We start from the raw sequence: 14773 nt of genomic DNA, 5'->3' as shown, positions 1-14773 counted from the left end.
TACACAAAACCATGCCAACTACAGACTATGGACTGTACTAACTGTACCACATATATTAATTCATTAATCCCCACAACAGTGTTGTGAGATGGGAAATACAATTTTTTTTACTATAGATATGGAAATGGTGGCATAGATTGGTAAAATGACTTGCTCAAGGTCATTTAGCCAGAATTTGAATTCAGGCTGCCTGACTCTGGAACTGGTACAATTAACAAACTACACCATGTAGAGAAATAAATTGTGGGTAACTGCTGAATGTGAGGTCCAAGAATAGCCACTACTTTCTTTGTTCTCATCCCAATGGGATGACAAAAAAAATTTAGGTCTCTATAAATAGCTAGAAAATTGACCTAACTAGTTTTAGTACAGATGCTTATTTGGGTATTCCATAGACAATATGAAACTATAACTCAAGTAGCTTTTAGAGTTTTCTGTTTACATGGACAAATCCATTAAAAATAGCCATGGATAACTTTGGAAGCAATGTATCATGAAATATAAATAATACCAATTTACTCTAATTTATAGAGACTCCTAAAAGATTAAAATATTTTTCCCAAAGCAAATCACAGGGCATGTTACCTACATGTGAAATACAAGGAAATTAATAAGATTATCATCTCAAATTTTTAAAAAGGCTGATTAAATGTTCTCTTTAGTTTTTCATTTTTTGTGAGTTCTCTTATATCCTTCATTGCTGCCAATTCCAAGCTTTTGTCCAAGTATGGAAATTTTCTTCCAGGGCTAAAATCCCATGTATATGTTCTTCCTGCCCCTCCCTTTTTAAAGGCAAGTGATGCTCTCATATGACCTCATTCATCTAGTCTTTCTAAATCTAATTTAGTACTTTTACCTTTCAACTATACACAGGGTTATCTTTTACCCTGATTGACTCTAAGCCTCCCACAGAGAAAAAGAAAAAAGACTGCAAACAGAGCAATGAGCTTTTACAGAGCTAGAAGGGACCTTGGAAGTGATAAAGCTTTTTAAAACTATACAATCCTTTACTGAAAAAAAACAATTACAAGAAAAACTGCTCTGGTTGGGTCTCCTATTCTATCCGCAGTAGGACTCTTGAGACTCCAAGAAACCCTAGCACTCCATGGGGTAGAGTTTGCAAACAAATAATATAGTTAAACTCCTCTTATCTGAGGGCCAAAATAAATAGGGTGACTTATTGCATGAGGTCACTGAGCTAAGAAATGGCTCAAGGCAGCACAGTCTACCCTGCAGCCTGAATGAGGCAGCTCTTCAAACAAGTGATTGTCATCAAACCAATTTTTTTAGTTTTCTCCCCTTTCCTCTCTGTACTCAGGACAGGGATTTCAGTGTAGACATTATCACCTTCTACCCCAGGAGAGTGGAAGCTTAAATTGTCTCTCTCAAACAAAGTTTTGGGAATGTTCAGAAAGCTAAAATGTTCTATATCAATGCTTGTTATTTTTCATTATTTCACAACCATTTTTATGGTTTGTAAGCTTTCAAATGGGTAACAGCTATAAATAATAATCCACAGTCACTTTAAAGTGCTTTGAAGTATATAATATTTATCCCTAAAATAATGTCATACACTTATTTAGGTTGTGAGAATATTTAGTAGTGTCAAAAATAAAAGAAGAAGAGAAGGAAGGCCATGCCTTTTTCAACAACAATAAATTATCCAGTCAATAGGGTATTTCTTGGCTATTTCCTGGGGTATCATATAAGCAAAATTCCATGGTATTAATTTGTCTTTGACAATCTGTTCTCTTAAACTTACGGATTTAAAAATTCTCCTTATTTTTAATAAGTATGGTCCTTAAATTGTAATAGGCAGGCAATAATTAAATGAATTTAATGAGTGTGTTATTCATGGGAGCAACCACAAAGAAAGTTAACCTTGAAAAGATATTGCTCTCTTTTTTCGGTTAATGGATTTGGTTAGGATTTTATATCAAATGATTACTCAGCAAAGCTTTTATTAAGACCATATCTCAAGGCCACTCAGTCTACTGTTTAAGGTTTTGCCAAAAGAAATAACAGAAAGAAGTCAAGGTCAAAAGAAAGAAAGAAAAGAGCCAGTCATAAAATTATAGTTAGACATGTAAAGATAAAATATTCTTTAGATCAACAGAAAATATCAATTACAAAATGCAACACTAAAGCCAAACAGTTGGTAGGAAAATAGTCATAGTGATAATTTTATGGGTGTATATAGCCAAACATAATAGAAATAAGTGTTATTAAAATGTTGTGCCAATAAAAGCCAGTAATCACAAGCCACCCTTTAAGTTACTGGGAAAAATGGTTACTGGCATTATCTTTACTGAGTAAAAATTTATGTTCTTGGTTAACTGGGAACAAATAGTATTTATTTCCAGTTCAGAAATAACTGGTAAAATCAACAAACTGTTGTTTAGCTATCTTCAAGAGAACAGTAAGTGTAAGAGAGCTGCACCCAACTGTTTCTAAAAAGTCTCTTTGATGCCAGGGAAATGAATTATCCAGGCAAAGCTTATGACTATAAACATTAAGATGAATATACAACAGTGCTTTTGATTTCCTTTCATACCAAACATAATTTTGGGGCAATTCTTAAGAACTCAGATGGCATCATTACATATAATATTCATTGATACAACTGTAGCAAACCCTACTTCAAGTCATGAGAAGAGAAACATGAATATGATAGCTTCTGTACTCAAGCAGTTAACATTTTACTGGGGAGAAAAAGAAGTAAACAGCTGTGATTAAGAAAAAAAACAGTTCTGCTGTTTTTACTGCATTAGTTGCCCTAGCTCTCAGTATGAGTCAAGATGGCAAGAATTTGAGGAAAGCTTACTAAAGTGACTATTTATAGAGTTGTGGGCAAGGTTCAGGAAAACCAGTAAAAGACAGTGGAGCACCCTTGAGCTAGTTAACAGTAGGAACTGGCATTGCCTCTGAGTGTGAAGGAGGGAGAAAGAAAGGTTTCCGGGGGAGAGCTGTAGCCTCAGGTAGACAGTCACAGCCAACCCTAGGTGGCAGGGAGGGAGCCAGGAAAACAATACCTGACTTCATCCTCATCCTGCCTTCTGATCTTTGGCAGGAACCTCTCACGGGGGGAGACCTACAAGGAAACCGGAGATGATGTAGTCTATGAACCAGCCTCCTGGGCCTTAAACGAAGCAGAGAAATGTGGAGTATGGGGGAGAAATTCTGCTTGTGGGGCAGATAGAAGGTCCCAGCACTACTCAGCCTGTCAAATCTTTGAAATATAACTAGAATGGAGGTCATTTCTTACTATTTCCACAGATACTCGACAGCTCAGATGGCCCTCATCCCCTGTCTGGATTATTCCAATAGCATCTTACTGCTTTTTTGGGTCTATTCTGCATATAACAGTCAGAGTTTCTCAAAACAGAAGTCAAATCACGTCATTCTTCCACTCAAATCCTCTGTTGGCACCACTGGAATTCCTACCATGGCCTTGAAGGCCCTGTGGATCTGGTACCAGCTGCCTTTCTGGCCTCATCTGCTCCTTCTACTCCTCCCCCTGTTCTGCTTCAGTTTCATCAGCCCTTTTACTGTCCCTTGAATGCAGACAGGCTCCTGCCTCAGGGCCTTAGTACATGTTGTTCCCTTGCCTGCCTGAGATCCTCTTTCAATAGTTATCCATGATGGATGGCTTCTCACTTATTTCAGGTCTTTTCAGACACTTAGCTGAGAGACCACCCTGTTTAACATACCAATGTTTTTCTACCACTCTTATCTTGACTTACTTTTCTCTTTAGTGCATATTACATATCATAACAATATCCAACAAATATTTACTTTTTCCTACCTTTTATCTATTAGAATGTGAATTCCAAGAGGGCAAAGACTTTGTTAACTGCTGAACCCCCTGTTCCTGGCACAGATGGTGCTCAATAAATACATATTGATGAATTATTGCATGACTATGTGGCTGCACATAGCATACTGTGTTCCCTTCTGTAAGGACTAAAAAGAGTAGACAGTATATAGAAGGTGAAGACATGATGAGAACAGATATAAACTTGTCTTCTGAGAGATCTGTTTTAAAGAAAAAAAGGAGAGGGGGGAATAAAAAATAGCATGTGACAAAATGAACCTATGTTTACATCTTCAAGGTTTGAAGATTTTACAAGGAAGATAATGAGACTCAAATTATGGGAAAACAGGGAACAAGATCCTCGATGAGATAGGTATGATTAGGAAGAAGAGTGGGCTCTTGAAAGAAGCAGGGAGGCATCTTCCTTCGGGATACATGGAAAGAAAACAGTGGCTGTGTTAGGAAGAAGGGTGAAGTGGTTCATAGTTGAGGACCACTCTTTACTCTGCAGTAATAAAGTAATGTAAAAAAACATTTAAGGCTGGGGATGAGTGGGAAGGAGAATGGATTTTAACAGAGTGGTAGAAATTTAGAAAAACTTCATATGAATCAGAAAGGAGCTGCCTAGGATAGAGATGGAATAGACTATGTGACCAAGGATGATGCCCTCAGCTGCTCTGGTGTTAGAGCTAGGGGGCTGCCATGAAAGGTCTAGGACAATGAAAAAGGAGAGGATGGAGGCAACAGCTTGCTGTCCATAAAAAAGCATAAAAGCAGAGTTGTGGTGGGGAAGTGGCCCAGCCAGGGTCGGTGATTCTCAGCCCCCATTTGCAGGTAGGTGGGGCCATGTGTCCAGTTTTCACAAAGATAACATGAGCTGAGGCTTTTGAAAAGTGGGTGTATCTCCCTAATAGGCTCTTCCCCCTTCCCGATGACTGGGAAGGCAGGGAGCAGAGCAACCTTGGAAGCATGTGTTGAGGATAGGCAGAGCCGCAATTCTTCTTAAATAGTTGCATGAGGAAAATTTCTTCCTGAAATGAATGCCGAAGCTGGACTGTTATGTAGGAGAGAAATGTATTTCTATACTCCTTCAGGCATTGCATTTTGTTGCATATTTAATCATGGCAGCTTAGCTTACCCTAATATGAAAGGTTACACTCTAATCTCTGGAGATTGAGAGAGCAAGGCTATAATAGCTCCAGAATTAAGTAGGCATCAGTCGTGGTTCCACTGGCTGCCATCTGTAGCACAGCTAATGCCCTGATTGGTGGTAACACTACCACTATGCTCTGGAAATGAAGAGGATGGCCATTTAAAGAAATTTTGGTTGAGATACTACCAGGGGACTCTCATAAGGATTTGGGAAGTAACTGGAGGATAGGAAGACCTGATGTTCTCATGTAGCAGATTGGGGCAGATCCAGAGAAATAATATTTCAAATTATTATTGTGATCCCTTGACAAATATGGCTTCTATCATGAATTTGTTAGTATCATTTGCATTGCCAGTACCTATGACTTTAGTGGCAATCACCTTCTAATTTCAATAGGCCAAGAAATCAGATAAATAAGCTTGTTAGAAATATGAATAAAGTTTAAGGTAAATGTATTCTGACTGGAGACTGAGATATCCAAAGAATGTACTGCATAAAAGTCAGTAGGATGACTACATGAAAAAAGCTGTTCAAAGGTCTGTTTTGCTTTGTTTTCTTCTCCAGGTATATACCTAATGCCTATTATGGTACCTGGAACAAAACAGATGTTGAAAAATATTTATTAAAATAACTAACTGGATTAACTTACAAGCAAGACTGTAATTCCCATTTTTCCTAACTAGTAATATATTTCTTTTGAAAGTGGTCACAATGAAATGGCAGTCATGTTTCAATCTTGAAATTCACCCTCTATACTTTTTGTGACTAGAGAAATGTGATGAATATTTTAATTTAAAATATAAAATTTATAAATAAAAGAGTATTCAAATGGAATCTTAATATCATTTAAATATCAAAATGAATTTATTTTCCAAGAAAATACATTCCTATAATTAGGCAAATTCTTTTGAAGATTATGGAGTCATCTGTGGTATAAAACCAGAGCAACTAAAATTACATTCTGGTTTATATAGTGTATGGATCAGATTCCCTTGTTTAACAAGACAGTACTTGCTTTATTATTACTCAAAATCCACAAGGCTTTTATAAAGTCTTAGCATTTCAGAAGCCCAGTCAGTCATGTGATGTGTCCTTAGCTTTACTCTCTCAAAGGAATGAGAGAATATTTTAAGACAGTGAATACTATAAAATGAACATACCCATAGGCTAAATTTACTATCAAAAGATCACGCTCCATTTAATAGGTATGCATTTGCCTACCCTTAATGCCAAAAGAAAAGTAAGCCTCATTTCATGATCTTTTAATGCTTTTCAACATGATTTACATTCTTAAACTTTTTATGATTTGCATTCTTAGATAATTTTTTAAAGAAATTGATTTAGATCCCCAAATAAGGCAAATAAAAAGTGAACTACAACTATAAAATAATCCTCATGATTTACATTACAGAAATTAAGAGCAATGCACAGGCTCCAAATACCTAGGGGAAATATCATGCTTTGGTGAAATGCAGGTTGCTATGGATTAATAAGAGTCATGGCTAAGAGCAGTAATGGCATATTAGTTAAAAAGTATTTTTCTTAAGTTATATCTTTATATAACTTATTCTTATTTCTATGCTATGACCGGTGTGATATCTTAACAGCAATTATATTAACAATATTGTATGTTAAATAATATAACCACTAAATTATACTTGCATGATGAAAAGAAATATTATAATATATTAATTTGCTAAAGATTATTTAGGGCCTATTATAAACAAAGCCCTTCGACAGGAAATCGTTATAAATCCTGATGTTAAGGTGTTCCTACCCCCAAGAAGCGTTCATGGGAGGGATTAGTAAAAGACATGAAAATATAGGCATAGTGATTCCCAGCACAATGTCTGATGCAAAAAATTACTACTAACACTTTGTTATACATTGTATTATATATGATTTATTTGTCATGTATGTATGAAAGTTCTTCACTTCCAAAGGAAAGGCTTCCTTAACTATCCCCATCCTCAACACAGGTCATATATAATCTTTGTATACCATACTTTTCCTTTATAGCATATCTGTGTAATTTTTTGTTTAATAGCTGCCTCTGCTGTTTGACTATAGCAACAAATAAGGACCAAAAATGTCTTGCTCATCATCTTGTTTACCTTGTGCCTGGTAAACCAAGCCCAGAGGAAGGCTTTTATTTAAGTTTCTTAATTTTAAGGTCTGAATTGATGCAAGATTCAAACAAGCAACTCTGGACTGCCAACAGCAGTTAAAACATACAAAACAGTCTGTTTTGTCAAAGTTGTTTTCACAGTTATCAGAGATTAAACAACTTTCCAACATCTCTTAACTCTTAATTGCAGGTCCTTTGAATCATAAACAATTAATGCTGGTCCTTAAGAAAAAAAGGAGAAGTTACGTATGCCTAATGATTTCAATTACAACCATACTAAGTAAGTACAGAGCATAAAATGCCGAAATAAGATTCACTGGAAAAAAAAAACCTTTGCTGAGTCTGAAAGGAAATAAACACTGCTGAATTTCAGACCACCCAAAGAGAACTTTATTTTCTGACCATTATTAGTTATTCTATCAAGTCAACTTACCCAAAATGTTCTTTCTACACCACATTTTAAAGACAACAGAGAGACCTTCTAATATAGAATTCTTTAGAAATAGTATAGAGTTGAAAAGATTTGTCCTGTTTCATTAACATTATGCAATAATTTGGTTACTTCATAATGGTTTTTTCCACACTAAAAACATAAAGGAACAAAATGTGAGAAATCAAATAGAAAAACTCCCTCTTTTATCCAACCCAGATGGCTCAGTTATGGGATTTTCCCCAGAACTGTGCCAAGGTAGAAACATGCTTGAAAGTAAGCTAGTTGAAGTTCAGTCCAAATGAATAGAGACCATAGATGGAAATAGTTTTGTTTTTTTTTTTGTAATGTGGTGTGTGTTGGGGGTGAATGTTAGGCTAGTGGTGATTTGGTCTTCCTCAACCTTGGGTTGTATCTTCCCCCGCTGCCCCATTTAAGAATGTCTTAACTTTCTACAGTACTCCAGGACTCTGATGTTTGGAAGTCAGACTTCCAGATGCTGAACACACAGCAAAGTGGGTTACCCTGCTGTTTATGGGTATCACCATCAAAGACCACACAGAATAATCCTGTAGTTCTTAAGGAGAAAATCTTATATCATATAGATGTATCTGTTGTTAAAATAAATTAAAGTGGGGCATGTGGATATCTCTGTCACATTTTTGCCTTGGTCTTCCTGAGTATGTATGAATCCAGAAACCCTATGTATCTCATCCCTGACCTTAGCAGTTTGAGGAACTTGAAAGAAGGAAAAAGTGCAAAGGTATTTAAAAACTAGATGATATTTAAAAGGGACATTGAACAGAAAATGCAAAAAGCAGAAACTGCTTATGGAAGTTTCTCTCACAACTGTCCAGAGGAGCAGAATTTAGAATGGAATGACCTCTCAGTCCTAAATAACTCTCACCATCCACAGTAGCTGAGAATGGACACTTTTTATATTGTTTCAAGTCCTATTGATTTCTTTGGGATAATAAGTATTTGTAAGAGACACAGTTCCTTTATAATAGTACCACACAGAATCTCTTGGGATTCATCATGGCAAAGAGCCTATCCAGATAGGAGTAAATTGGGGCATATAGCCATCCTATTGGTCATCCAAGTCTCCATACTAACTTGTCATCCTACCTTCTTCTTTCCCTTAGTGTTCCCAAGTTTTGGCCCACTATGTTTCCAGCTTGAGGCATTCCCAAGGGCTGGAATCACTTCTTAGGCATCTAGGTCTCTCGGTTCCTCATCTGTCTTCACATAGTCAATTCCATCTTGTTATTTCCACAGTGAATTAACCTTACCACTAAAAGGTATGTTCCTTTCTCCAGGTGCTGGCAAGACTGACTAACACAGTAAATGAAAACTTCATTCTTTAATAAGATAACACTTTCTATATATAAGCTGTAACTTTTTTTATTATAGGCTTGGTAGCATTCTTTAAACATACAATAATCATTCCAACAGCAAGAACCATCCTTTGTACCATATGTGAGAACACACTGTTTTCAGAAGCAAAAAATGGTAGGAAAAAAACTCCAGGAAGAACAAAATCTCTGCCACGATTGAAAACGAACCTGTGTTATCAGATTACTTCCCTTCAAAAGCATGTACAATCAACCTCATACAGAGAACTTAGGTTCATACCTGGGTGATTGGAGAGAGAGGCAAGTAATACAGCACTGGATACCTGGGATAAGGGAGAGCTGGCTGAGTGCCAGGGTACATGCAGCCTGAAGGCCCTGGGTCAATGCAGCGGGAGGAACAAAGAGGCTGGGAAAGGTGTAGAAAGAAAGATGGATGATTCTAAAGGGAAACTTGCCAATGTAGAAATTTTGTGTATGCCCAGCCCTACAATGTGGGACCTAGGAGAAAGTCCAACTGAATGCCCTTACTCCTAATTGTACCATGTGGTTACTTTTGTTGAAATGTTTTTGTATAAGATATTCTAAGTTGTTAATCAGCCCATTTACATCCAGATGTTTCTAAAACATGCTATTTGTCATTTAGTGCCTATCTGCATACATAAACGTATAATAAAAAAGCACAGTGTGGTAATTATTCACTTACCACAATGAAATAAGATACCTCTGAATAAATGATTTTCAACTTGGCTGTGAATAAGAATTACTTGGAAATGAAAAAAAAATTCTATAGATTTCTAGTTCCCACCATTATAATGTGCAGAGAGAAGGCAGGTGGGTGTTTAAAAGGCAAGCTCCACGAGTGTTTGTAATGTGTAACCAGAGTACAGAATGTGTGCAAACTTCTTGTTGCGTGAACTGTGGCCTACAGACAAGCAGCCTCACCTGGGAGCCTGATGGAAATGCAGAATCTCAAGTCCAGGCCAGACCTACTAAATCAGAGCCTGCATTTCTGCAAGATCCCAGGGGGATTCATGTGCTCCTTTAAGTTTGAACAGCACAGCAGCTCTGTAATGTTTTGACAGTATCACCTAGAGCAAAGTGGTATTGTTCATAAAGAGAACTTAAGAGAGACTTGGATTTGGAGAAAAGATGGTGAACTCAGTTTTGTGATAATTTGTTCAATGCAAACAGTTAAAAATGTACTCTTGATTTCATAACTGTGTTTTGGCACATCATTCAAAAAACGAACAAACCAAAAAGCTCAAAAAATGAAGGGGCAGGGACTTTCGCCCACCTCTCAGGGACACTGTTTATGGCTATGAACTGAACAGACAAAAGCTTTGAGCAAGGATGGGCAGCCCACAGGCTCTTCTACCCAGAAGTCCCATGAATAACCTCCCTGATGTCTACCCATACCAAGCACCTAGAGTTAATCTGGACACTGAACACTAAGTGGCAACTCCCTTTCTTCCTAAGAAGGGAGTACCCTTAGATTCTTTTCCCTAAGAGTAAATCTAAATCTGCTTCATACAGACAGAAGGTAAGAATGTTGATTTAGTAGTCTGAAATTATATTCAAACACTATGTCAATGGCAAAAACTTCTCCAGTTGGCTCCAATAATTATTTTGACAATCTTCTTAAGAGGGACGTAACATAATAAAACTAAAGCGTTACATTTTCATTTAAAAGATGCCTGTTGGAAACCTTTGAAAGTTAACACTGTTATTTTAAAATGAAACTATGCCACTTAATCTATTTCTGTGACTTTTCAAAGCCTTTTGAGTATTTTTCCATTTTGCCTGTGTTTGAATCCGCAGTTAAAAAAAAAAAAAATTAGGCCATATTTCTTCTGATAGCCAAGAGAGAGACAAAATTTCATAAATTTGTGTAATATTCAATATATTATAAATTTCTTATAGTTTTTCAGAAGAGTTTCATCTTTTTCATTTTTACTACATTTATGAAGTAAAATCTCTCATGAACTTTTAAAATTACATGAGGTTTTGGGGAAATATTTTATTTTTCTTACTTAGCTAAAAGCTTCAGGAACAGCTCTAGCTTTTATATTTTTGGGAGGACCTTTCACAGTGTCATGGCAATCTGGCTGACAATCTGATTATTACAGCTGTAGTTGGTAAAGCACTATATTCCCAAAATTGCTTAATGGAAAGGTGATGTACATATCTGAACATTCTAAAGCTAATTCTGGTATTGCGTAAAAGAGGAAATATCTCTGCATAAGTAATGGAAGCTTAGGTGAAAAGGAAAAAAGATAAGGTGTATTATTAGAAAACATTCCATTTTTTAATAAAAAATTTTATGTAGTTTAATATTTTCTGTCACTTAAGTTTATCATTGCTTACTTAACTCTTGTTTCTCGTTTTGTCAAATCCTTTTTCTACTCTTTCCCCTATCTTAACTATTTTAAGTGTTTATCTTGTTAGACTTCATCAAGGGAACGACTCACATGCTTTAATTCTCTCATTTTGTTTTCATTTTTACTTAATTTTTTTATTGCTTTATTCATCCTACTGTTTTGAAAATTGTTTTCATTGTGATATTTTTCTTGTTTTGTGTGTGTATAATGTTTTAGTTTTCTTCCTTCTCAAAATACAGGCCTTTAAAGCTATTGTATTCAATAATATAAATTGTAGTATGTCATTACTGTCATTTTATTTTTGAATTTTTCTAGTACTACACTTTTGATTTTCTCTTGCACTCAATTATTATTTCTCCCTTCTGGAACTTATTGGGGAGTACCTTCACAGTAATGAGGTCATGGTTTCTGACAGATCCGGGGGAGGCAGAACAGTGGCTGCCTCTGAACACAGTTCTCTCTGCAGTTAGGGTGATGGCAGCTCAGTTTTTCAGTTACTGTAGTGTTTATGATTTTAAGTTGTTCCATCACTAGGGGTTAGGGTGGAGGTGGCTAGGCCTCCCTCCAATTTACTACTTAACATTTCCTTTAATAGAAACAATGGTTTCTGTCCCTGTTTTTAAAAAGTCTATTTCCACTGGCACTACAGTTGGTAGAATTCTTCCTAGATATTAGCAAAAGTCTGAGTTAGCCTCTTAGGTTTAAATGTCACTGTGAGAATTTTTTTCTTTGCTTTCGTAGCTAGAAAAAGACAAGACAACTGCGGTTGGCTAGTTTTAGCTTAGCGTGAAAATTGTGGAAATGCTTTCAATTTACTTCATAATGGTCAAGGGGTACTCTAATTTACATCCTAAAATTTTAGAAGGAACTGTGTTAGGCATTCATTTAAAGCTTCATTCAGAGAACTGTTTCCTAAGTGGATCCATTGTAATGACACTGTGATGATCATGAAGAAATTGTTTTTAGGAAACTAAAGGAAGAGTATGTTAAGACAGCATCAATTTCTTCAGCAGTGGAGTTACATACTGATATATATAAATAATATAAAATAAGTAAACCTGTCACATCAAAAATTAAGTTTATAAAGAATACTCATCACCTACTTCACACTAAGTAAATTAAGTAGATTTACTCATTAAAAGATAATGAACTGTCCCAAGTGAGTTACTTAACTGTCCCAAGTGAAAAATGTGATTTTAGTTATAAAAACTAATCTTGCAATTATAACTCAAGGCAAGGTACACATCTATTCATTGTATGTCAGCTAAAATTAAATTTTAAAATGTCAAGAATTGAAAAAAGTGGTACGTATTACTACTTTAAACTTATCAAGACCAATGTTGATGACAATATACATCTTATTTGACATTACAGTATAATTCAACAAGTATTCCATTCACAAAGTCAGTTTGAAAATCTGGGTAAAGATGGTAGACCGAATATATACAATATCCCTCCCCAACAAATCTCATTAAAACAGTAAAGATGATTTTTTTTAAGAGATATACATCTAGAAGAATAAAGAACAGAAGATAGCATCAAATATTTTAGAGCTAGGAAAGAAATGGGTGAGTAGTAACTGACTTAAGAGACCTGAAAAAACTGAATATTAAACTGACAGTGAGAAAAACTGAGAAACAATCCAACTTTACACTGAGACTCCCAAAAGGCTCAAGAATTGGTGGCACAATTCTTGGCCCAAAATACAAAAGATAGGAAGAATGGCTGTAAGTCTGCTTAGGAGAAGGTGGGCCCCCAGACCCTTCCACTTTAGGAGGCTGGGGTGCTCCCCTTACCTTCAGCATAACCCAAGCTCATTCTCTGGGAAGGGTGAATCAGAGGGACTATGGATTTGCAAACCTCTGGCACACTTAACAGTAGGGTTCATAGGAATTAAGTAAAATTCATAAATTGAGTACTGAGCCCCTACCTTTATTCTCCCATGAGAAAGCTAGCAACCAAGTACCTTTCAGAACAGAAGAGTCTCTGCTGAAGAATCTGACTGGCACAAGAGAAAAATACCTAAAGACAGAGACATTGATAATTTTTCAAGGAAATGATTGTTATGGGTTGAATTTTGTTCCCCAGAAGGATAGGTTGAGGTCTGTTATAGACTGAATTTTGATTCCCAGAATTCATATGTTGAAGCTCTAAACCCAAGGTGACTGTATTGGAGATGTGGCCTCTAAGGAAATTAAATGAGGTCATAAGGGAGCTGTAATTTGATAGAACTGCTATGTCCTTATAAGAAGAAGTTTCCTTGTAAGAAGAAGAGGAAAAGATACCGGAGATCTCTTTCCACACATGCACGGAGAAAAAGCTGTGTGAGAAGGTGGCCGTCTATAAGCCAGGAGGAAGCCCTGCCCAAAACCAACCCTGAGTGCACCTGAACCCTGGACTCCCAGCCTACAGAACTGTGAGGAAATAAATCAGCATTGTTTAAGCTACTCAGTGTGCGGTATTTTGCTATGGTAACCTGAGCAGACTAATACAAAGGTCTAACTCCTGTACTTCAAAATGGGACTTCATTTGGAAATGGGGTCACTGCAGGTGGAATCAGTTAAGATGAGATCAAACTGGGGTACGACAGGTGACTGGTATTCTTAAAAGAAGAGAGAAGAGACTCAGAGACACAGCGAATACCATATGACGAGAGGCAGAAACTAAAGTATTCCAGCTGAAAGGTAGGACCACCAAGGACTGCTGGCCACCACTGGAAGCTTGAAATAGGCAAGAAAGGATTCTCCTCAACAGGCTTCAGAGGGGTTATGGCCCTGTCGACATCTTGTCTATATACTTCAAGCCTCCAGAAATTTGAGACAGAAAATTTCTGTTGTTTTAAGCCACTCATTTTGGGGTATTTCCTTCTGGCAGCCCTAGGAATTAATACAATTGCCTAGTCAGATCACCCTACAGTGAAGCAAGCCTCTTAGCAGGTAAAGGGCTTCCAATCAGCTTTTCATTACAATATTCAAATGTGAGCCATGAACCAATGATCACCCAGCACTGAGTAAATACAGGAAAAAGAGAGGCTAAAAACAAACAGAAAAACAAAATTCAAAGTAAAGAGGAACTATGTAGAAAAAAGAACATGTCTAAAAATTGTCAATTATCCTCAGACAAAAGGGAAGATATTTTAAGCAAAATAAGAATAGTATACTATAGAAAAAGGAACATTCAGAGAATATAAAGAGCTCTTAGAAATTAAGCACAAGGGGAGAATAAATTAAAAGATTCACTGAAGGGTTAGAAGATAAAATCGAGAAACTCCTCATAAAATAGGTAAAAAGAAAAAGAGATGGGGAAGAGAAGAAAAATGATCAGAAAATTTGAGAACTAGTACAAGTGACTTTATACCTGAATAAAAGGAATGCCATATAGAATAAATAGTGAAAATGGAGTGGAGAAAACCTTTAAAGAAATAATCTAACCAAACTTCCCACAGCTGAAGAATAAAGGATTCCCAGATTAAAAGGGACTCCTAAGGGCTTAGCACAATTGACTCACTCATATCA

At 36.4% G+C, this 14773-nt stretch overlaps 1 protein-coding gene across 2 annotated transcripts in view; it reads right to left on the bottom strand.

Annotated features, from left to right (window-relative positions):
- Positions 1 to 14773, bottom strand: part of REEP3 (receptor accessory protein 3) — a 100056-nt gene that overhangs the window by 29176 nt on the left and 56107 nt on the right. The gene's annotated exons all lie outside the window — the stretch shown is intronic.

This window comes from Manis pentadactyla, chromosome 8 (assembly GCF_030020395.1).
Source record: "Manis pentadactyla isolate mManPen7 chromosome 8, mManPen7.hap1, whole genome shotgun sequence".
Classification (NCBI taxonomy): domain Eukaryota; kingdom Metazoa; phylum Chordata; class Mammalia; order Pholidota; family Manidae; genus Manis; species Manis pentadactyla.
Note: the sequence above shows the minus strand (reverse complement) of the source record. Positions and strands in the feature narration are given on the sequence as shown.